The sequence below is a fragment of the Solanum dulcamara genome, chromosome 10 (assembly GCF_947179165.1).
Source record: "Solanum dulcamara chromosome 10, daSolDulc1.2, whole genome shotgun sequence".
Classification (NCBI taxonomy): Eukaryota; Viridiplantae; Streptophyta; class Magnoliopsida; order Solanales; family Solanaceae; genus Solanum; species Solanum dulcamara.
The window spans coordinates 22,570,340-22,578,280 of record NC_077246.1 but is presented as its reverse complement, the minus strand read 5'-3'; the positions used below and the strand labels follow the sequence as shown (position 1 = coordinate 22,578,280).

At 35.7% G+C, this 7,941-nt stretch overlaps 1 long non-coding RNA gene across 1 annotated transcript; it reads right to left on the bottom strand.

Annotated features, from left to right (window-relative positions):
• Positions 1–547: 547 nt before the first annotated feature.
• Positions 548–2,769, bottom strand: LOC129871260 (uncharacterized). Its single transcript, XR_008762219.1, has 3 exons — positions 2,605–2,769; positions 1,699–1,740; positions 548–859 (listed from the first exon to the last, which is right to left on the bottom strand). It is a non-coding gene; the product is annotated as an uncharacterized LOC129871260 (long non-coding RNA).
• Between the last annotated feature and the right edge of the window lie 5,172 nt (positions 2,770–7,941).

Genomic DNA, 7,941 nt, shown 5'->3' with positions numbered 1-7,941 from the left:
TTACTTTTTAATTCATCATTCTCCCATTGCTTCTAGATTGGTTGTTTCTTTATCGTAAGTATTTGTTACATAAAATCCAACATGGTTTATTTATAGACACAAAGCTACTCCTAAACAAAATAGGAAAACTTAAGTCGGTTCGTTCACGGTTAGCTTTACGGCCCGTACTAATGTTCACGGTCTGTGGAGCGCTATGTGAACTTTGAATTTATTTTATAGCTGGCTTTGGCATTCCCTTTCCACGGGAACTTTCACGTGTCGTATAAATCTTCATTGCCCGTGAAGGGTCTCGTGCACATGCCTTCAGTGTTTTCTTCACTTTCTTTCTATGGTCAAGGCCAAAGAGTGTATAAACTTTCACGAACCGTATGGAGTGTCATAGATGTCACGACCTAGCCCCGTGACTAGTGTCCAAATTGGACCCTCGTATACACACATATTATCTATAGTCAATCGACAATTAAGCATGATAAAGGATTTATATGGGTAGCACGTTGTCTCAAACTGTTACTTATATATATACTAAAATCACTTATTTCTTGGGGAGTCTTAATTGTCAAAAATAAGATAACATAATATGTAAGCCGACAAGGCTTCCATTCTGAATGTAAACGTCCAAAAACATAAGTCATACTAGTACACCGGACAACATCTATATACAACCCACTCATATGTCTACAGACCTCTAAGAGAATTAACAATAGCATATGACGGGACAAGGCCCCGTCGTACCCCTAAATACACAAATATATACATTATAAGGATTAGTACCCAAAGTTTGGGCTCCGAGACAATGGAGCACTTCAAACCCGTTGAGTAGAATCCTAAGTTGGCGGCTCTCCAAAATGAGTATTTGTACCTGCAGGCATGAAATGCAGCCCCCCGAACAAAAGGGGGTCAGTACGAACTATGTACTGAGTATATAAAGCATAAAATACCGTAAAGGAGATCACATCTGAAATAAAGATTCAGGAGTCAAGTATCATAATCAATAAATCACTGTACCTATGTCTTATAAAATGAAGACATGCATATCATCATCATATATCGTACCTGGCCCGTTATGAGACTCGGTGTCACAATTATATCAATATATCGTCATATGTATATATATACCATACCCGGCCCTCTAGCAAGGGACTCGGTGAATAGAGTAGTGTACACTGATACCGTACCCGGCCCATTATGGGACTCGGTGCCATAATCATATCGTCATATCATCATAATATCATATTATCATATCACGTACCCGGCCCTCTAGTAAGGGACTCGGTGAATAATGTAGTGGAATCTATACATGATAACATACCCGGCCTATCGTAGGACTCGGTGAATAATACCATAACAATATGCACGAATAAGGTATCATTAGCAACCTTGCGAAATTTGATCATTATCGGAGACTTAATAGAATAAGCAAAATAGTCCATCATTTGAAAACCAAGACAATAGTCATTATGAATCACACCAATTATGGATTATACTAAAATATGAATTATACCACAACATGAGTTATACCAACTAGGATGGCTGGAATCATACACATGAGTCAAGACATAACAATATAAATTTTGAAAATCAAGAACGGTAGCCATCCGAGTATATCTACGAATACGAGTTTCTTTGGAATTTAAGCATACGTCATTCATTCGTTTCATATGGATCATGCCAAAAGAAGAAAATGTTAACTTTACATACCTTTAGCGTTTATACGTATATGTTGTCCAATATTGTCTCAACCTATATTAAAACGTTAAGCACTATGATTAAGCTATGGACAAGAATAAAACGTAGTCTATCGTTAGTAGGTTATTTCTAAAAAAAATTGGACAGCACCTCCCCTATACCGCTCACTTTTCCCACTTTCAAACCAGCCATATAATCATCAACCAACATCAACAATCCAAAATATTGACACAAAATAAGATTTATTATTCATGTTACCAAAGCAGTAAATTCGGAAAGTCAAGTACCTCACGTTGTATCTAAATTTTGAAAATGAAAACGGCAAAACTGGATTTTATAACCTTCATGAAACATTTATATCTCTGTCTTAAGTTTCCAATGCAAAAGAAATCAACTCAAAATTCATTTTCTACAAAGAGATATCATCAAAATACGAACAGCTATACATGAAGGAATTTTCAATCCAGAATCTGGACAGAATTTGTCTTATGATTCATGCTCAGTTTTTGACATAATAACAGCAGATATAGACTAAGACATAAACATAAGAGTTGTAGGTACGTGTATTAGCTTTCCAAAACATGTTTAATATCTAAAATCGAAGGTCTACACAATGAGATATTCCAGAATTACTACCAGCTACTCAATTCCAAAAACGGGTTTGAACATTCACAATCTTCATACACCTTTTTCCTCCAAATTCAAGAACAACAACTCATCAACAACATTAAAACAATATCAACCATTATTATACATCATCACTAAGATAATTCCATCTATTTAATCTACCTAAAACAACCCTTTAACCCATAACTCTCAACAAATCACCAAACTAGTTTATAACACTATTTTCTCCGTTCTAATCCGTTAAAACTCTAACTAAACTTGTTAACAATGAAAAGGAGACTTTAATATTACCTTAAATTTGCAGCACCACATAAAATCTTCTCCTTATTGGCTGATTTCTAGCTCAAATTGAAGCCAACGCGACGTACAACAATTTTCTCTTCATGAGCTTCGGGTTTCGGGACTTGAATTTTGGTCGGATTTGGGATTTCTCTCAAGAACTCCCTTTCTCTCTCTCTCTGGAAATTTTCAAAATTATGTTGGTATAAAGTATGAAGGAATAGTTACAAAAAATCAGATCTAATTTCGTGGGTATTGGGCCTGACCCGAATTAGAATTGGGTTGGGCCGAATTCACTATTTAGTTTGGCCTATCAGACTTAAAACGTCTATATCTTATTACTCCGATATCACATTTCGTCCCACGACCTATGGTTGGAAAGATATTTCAATTATCTACAACTTTCATGTTGAGAGTTTTCCCAAATTCTCAAATTATAAAGAGGTTATGGCCTCCCGAAGTCAGCTTACCCGAAACGTGACTTTAAGAAAAACATATTTGATGGCTTCTATTTTGATTTGGCTTAAGGGTCCTTCTTGAGATGTATTTTACTACACATAAATTATTCATATAACTTGGCATCTACAACGAATCATGTCATTTTAAAATTCAAAATTAAAAGTCCTTGAATTTATAATCGTTAGCTTACGAATAATCCAAAATGCAAAAATACGGAATTTAACAATAGAGCACCCTTTAGAACATTCGTCCTCGAATGTTAAACCCGCCTCATAAAGTCTTATAAGAGATTTGGGGGAATAGTCTTTTTTTTTTCTTTTTTTTTTGCAACAACAAATAGTTTCATATGTCAATCAATATAATTAATCGAGAGGTTTAGATTACCTGTAGGCGTAGAAAACAAGTGAGGATACTTATCCTTCATCTCTTCCTCGGCTTCCCAGGTCATCTCTTCTCTATTGTTATTTTGCCATAATACTTTGACGGAAGCCACATCCTTAGTATGTAACCTTCTGACTTGGCGATCAAGTATAGCTATAGGGTTTTCCTCGTAAGAAAGCTCCTCCATCACCTGGATATCATCAATGGGGAATACTTTAGAAGGATCACCAATGCATTTGCGAAGCATCGACACGTGAAAAAAAGGGTGCACTGCTTCCAAATCAGATGGTAGGTCCAACTCATATGCAACCTTGCCTATTCTACGAGTAACCTGATAAGGGCCAATGTAGCGCGGGCTAAGCTTTCCTTTCTTACCGAATCTCATTACCCCCTTCATGGGTGACACCTTCAAAAACACCCAATCACTAACCTGAAACTCTAAGGGTCGACGTCGATTATCTGCATATGATTTCTGTCGACTCTGGGCTGCTAATAACCTTTCCCGAATAAGCTTGACCTTATCAACAGCTTGTTGAATCATATCAGGTCCGATTAACTTAGCCTTACCAACATCAAACCAACCAATAGGTGACCTGCACTTCCTGCCATATAAAGCCTCATACGGTGCCATCTGAATGCTAGAATGGTAGCTGTTATTATAGGCAAACTCAATAAGTGGCAAATGGTCATCCCAAGTACCTCTAAAGTCAATAATACAGGCCCGTAACATATTTTCTAGCGTCTGAATAGTGCGTTCAGCTTGCCCATTAGTCTGAGGGTGAAATGTTGTACTAAGATTTATTTGTGTTCCCAATCCCTTCTGAAATGATCTCCAGAAGCTAGCTATAAATTAAGCCCCTCTGTCTAAGATAATAGATATGGGAATCCCATGAAGTCTTACTATCTCTTTGATAAATAACCTCGCATAGTCCTCTATTGAATATGTAGTTCTAACTGAAAGAAAGTGGGTTGATTTTGTCAGCCTATCTACAATCACCCATATGGAATCATACTTCTGTGGAGTGCTAGGTAAGCCTGTAAAAAAAAATCATATTAATTGCTTCCCAATATTTTCTCAAGTGTTCTCTTAGTTAATTATGCCGTGCATAGACCTCCTCCGTTTGTCGACTCGCTTTAGTTCATTATAACGCACTCCAAGTTCTACTAGTAAATCGAAATTTCACCAGGGTAATATTTTGGTACTCCAATATTCTTTCTTTACCCTACTATGACAATCCGTATTCTGGAATCCTCGGCATCATGTGTAACTTTCTGACTTTGACTTGAAGGTCTTTAACTATCATTTGTTTTTACCTCTTGATCTTGATCTTTTGGGTTGGTTATCAATTAGTGTTAAGGTTCCTTCATCTTATAACCTTACCGTCATCCAGTAACCAGTAACCCGCCTATTCTGATTGTCTCGGTTAAGTCATTTCATAATTTCCTTTACCCTAACTGGCAATATTTTAGGCATAATATCTTGAGTCATTTCTCTATTTTTGACTCAAACTTTTCTATTGCCCCTTTACTCTAATTTTCTCTTACTTCTCTTACCACACATACTATTGCAATCTTTATACGAATATGTGTAGGTGCTTAAATCAGCCCAGAAAATACCTAAATGTCGCCACGTTAGTCTTTATGCAGTCCCTATATTTTCTCTTACCTCTTTCAGTTGATATCAGGACTCACCTATGGCTTTTGCCCCCAATACTAATTATATCTCTATAGTTTTTCCTCAAACCATCTTATACTTTTCTTTGATGTATCCGGAATATTGCAATCGCATTGTGGTTACTAAATTCTTATTCTGCTTATCAAGTAATCACTTGATATCACCCTTAGCATACCAATATTCATAGGCTGCATAACCAATCTTGTAGAATTTGTACAACGTGTATTCAATTCTAATCATAGTCTTTCCTTCTCTTGGCTTATTCTGCTATAAATTTCTTATTGTACTAACACTCACTTGTTGTCTATTTTGTCATACTTGCATCCCTTCCTTTACTTACTATTAAGTTTTCTCATATTCTACCATATGAGAGATTTCTCTCCTTTGCTACTTGTATATCCCAATCTTATTAGCCGATAATTACGTTGCCAACATCTCAACCTCTAATCCAGTATAACCTTGCTATCATTTATAATATCTTCGAGCTACTTGTTACTATTCTCATGTTGTATTCGTCCTTTTTATAAGCATCCATCTTTTGATGTCACACTATCCAAGATCTTTACCAATAATTCTGAGCACCGTCTCAAATATCATCTTGGTTTTATTTTTCCATTTATTGCTGACTTTCAAATTTTTCTAACTTGTTCCAGCATGGGATCTCATATGAAATTTAGGTGTTCACCTTAACGTGTTGCAGTGTCAGTTAATTTCATCTTACAGTTATATTTTTCTCATCCACTTCCCCCCTTTAGGGTGTACCCATATCATTATCTATTTATATTCTACTCTATGTCCCCATTTCAAATTTTCAAATTCATGCGATTCTTTTCCAATACATTATCTCTGTCTTTCTTTATATCATCAATAACTTAGATTACCCATGTACGAAACCTTAACACAATCACAAGGTGATGAGAATTTCCGATATATAGTACAAAATCTCGTCTGATAAATGGTACTCAAATGATATAATTAATGTAGCAATTCATTCAAAGCCACATTCCATTTATTCTAATCAGTAATTAGCTAGTGTTTATAATCGTTTTAAATTCTCTATTCGGTAGCACTTATATTCTAGTGATCAGTGTTCCAAGCTTTCTTATAACGCTATCTTTATCTCAATAGATATCACATGTTCCTCTAGTAAACTCACAATACATCCGTTATTTTTGCAAATCTACATTTCCTATCATCTAAGGATTTCACTATTTTTCGAGGTGAAGTCACATATACACAATACTCCTTTATGCCTTATACGCTTTCACCCTTGTCGTGTACCCAATACTAACTTTTAATCTTACTCAAAATCATATCCATTAGCCACTTTTCCGCTAGACTTTACTTATTTTCATAACGATTCTCATCATACTCACATTATATTCTGTTCTTACTCAATCCCATAGTGTAACACTTTTTAACCTTATTCACGATTCTTACTAAGGGTCAATTATACTCGGTGGACTAAGCGTACTTAACCTTTTTGTAAATTATCCCTTAGTATCAAAACCCCTTTCGAATCATCCTAGCATTTCATGAACAACACATGAAATACATGATCCTGAATATTCCACAAGTTTATGTTTTCCATTCACCAGTTCCATCTCCAATTAATTGGTTAAGGACTAATAAAATGTTATCATAAGGCATTCTTCAACCACCACCAAAAGGAAGCTAGAATCCAACGAGCACCACCGGACCTCTTAATGCTTGATGCACCTGGTTTACCTCCAAGGTTATTCTTAAATTTTGAATGAATTATTTAATTCACAAACTAATTGTTGAGTGCCTTGTACTTCTCAATGGAAGTAAAACTTAATTATGAGACGTATTTTTTTTTCCTTCAACAAAAGCTTCTTTTAAGGAAAACATGCGATTGGAAGTTATCTTGGTTCGTTTAAATCAATTCTAAATAGGTTTTTTCCGAAATAAAATTTCCCAAATAAAAATGGTGTCCCTTAATGATGACATTGGGGTATTTCTTAACTCTTTACTACAACACAATAAATTTACCTCATGGTTATCAACCTTCAAAATATATTATGAACTTATGTCCCACTTTCTCTTCTTTTTTTTTTTCTGAAAAAAAAAATGGGTAGAGTTTCCTCTGTATTTCTTACTATCCCAAAATCTGCACGCAGAAAATACCAACAATGCCTCACAGGTTCAACATATATATATTCATATCATATCGCAGCCACACAGGGCACCCAATATCAACAACAGTATGAAAATGATGGACTTACCTCTTATGTCCGACTCGAACTGCACCTGTTACACTTTCATGTCTACTTTTTCTTTCAATTTTCAACTTTACATTTCAATCATACTTCAATATGCTTACCTTATCCACCATACCTCTTTCGCATCATTACTTACCCGTTTATTGTGTCGCATCATTACTTACCCGTTTATTGTGTAGCTTCCAATATCATCAATCGTTTTCTTCTATCGATGTCGTTCTTCAGCTGAAATCAAAAGATAGAAAAAAAGAATTTCATGTCCTATGGCTGGGCTCTATCGCACGATCTTAGATATGAAAGAAAGGCAACGTCCTAAATGTCCTGTAGCCTCCTGTTTATAGATGTGGTGCACAACACACCGATAAACAAGACTCTACTAGACACGGTCTGTAAACACTCCGAGGATGAACTGCTCTGATACCACTTTTGTCACGACCTAGCCCCGTGACTAGTGTCCAAATTGGACCCTCGTATACACACATATTATCTATAGTCAATCGACAATTAAGCATGATAAAGGATTTATATGGGTAGCACGTTGTCTCAAACTGTTACTTATATATATACTAAAATCACCTATTTCTTGGGGAG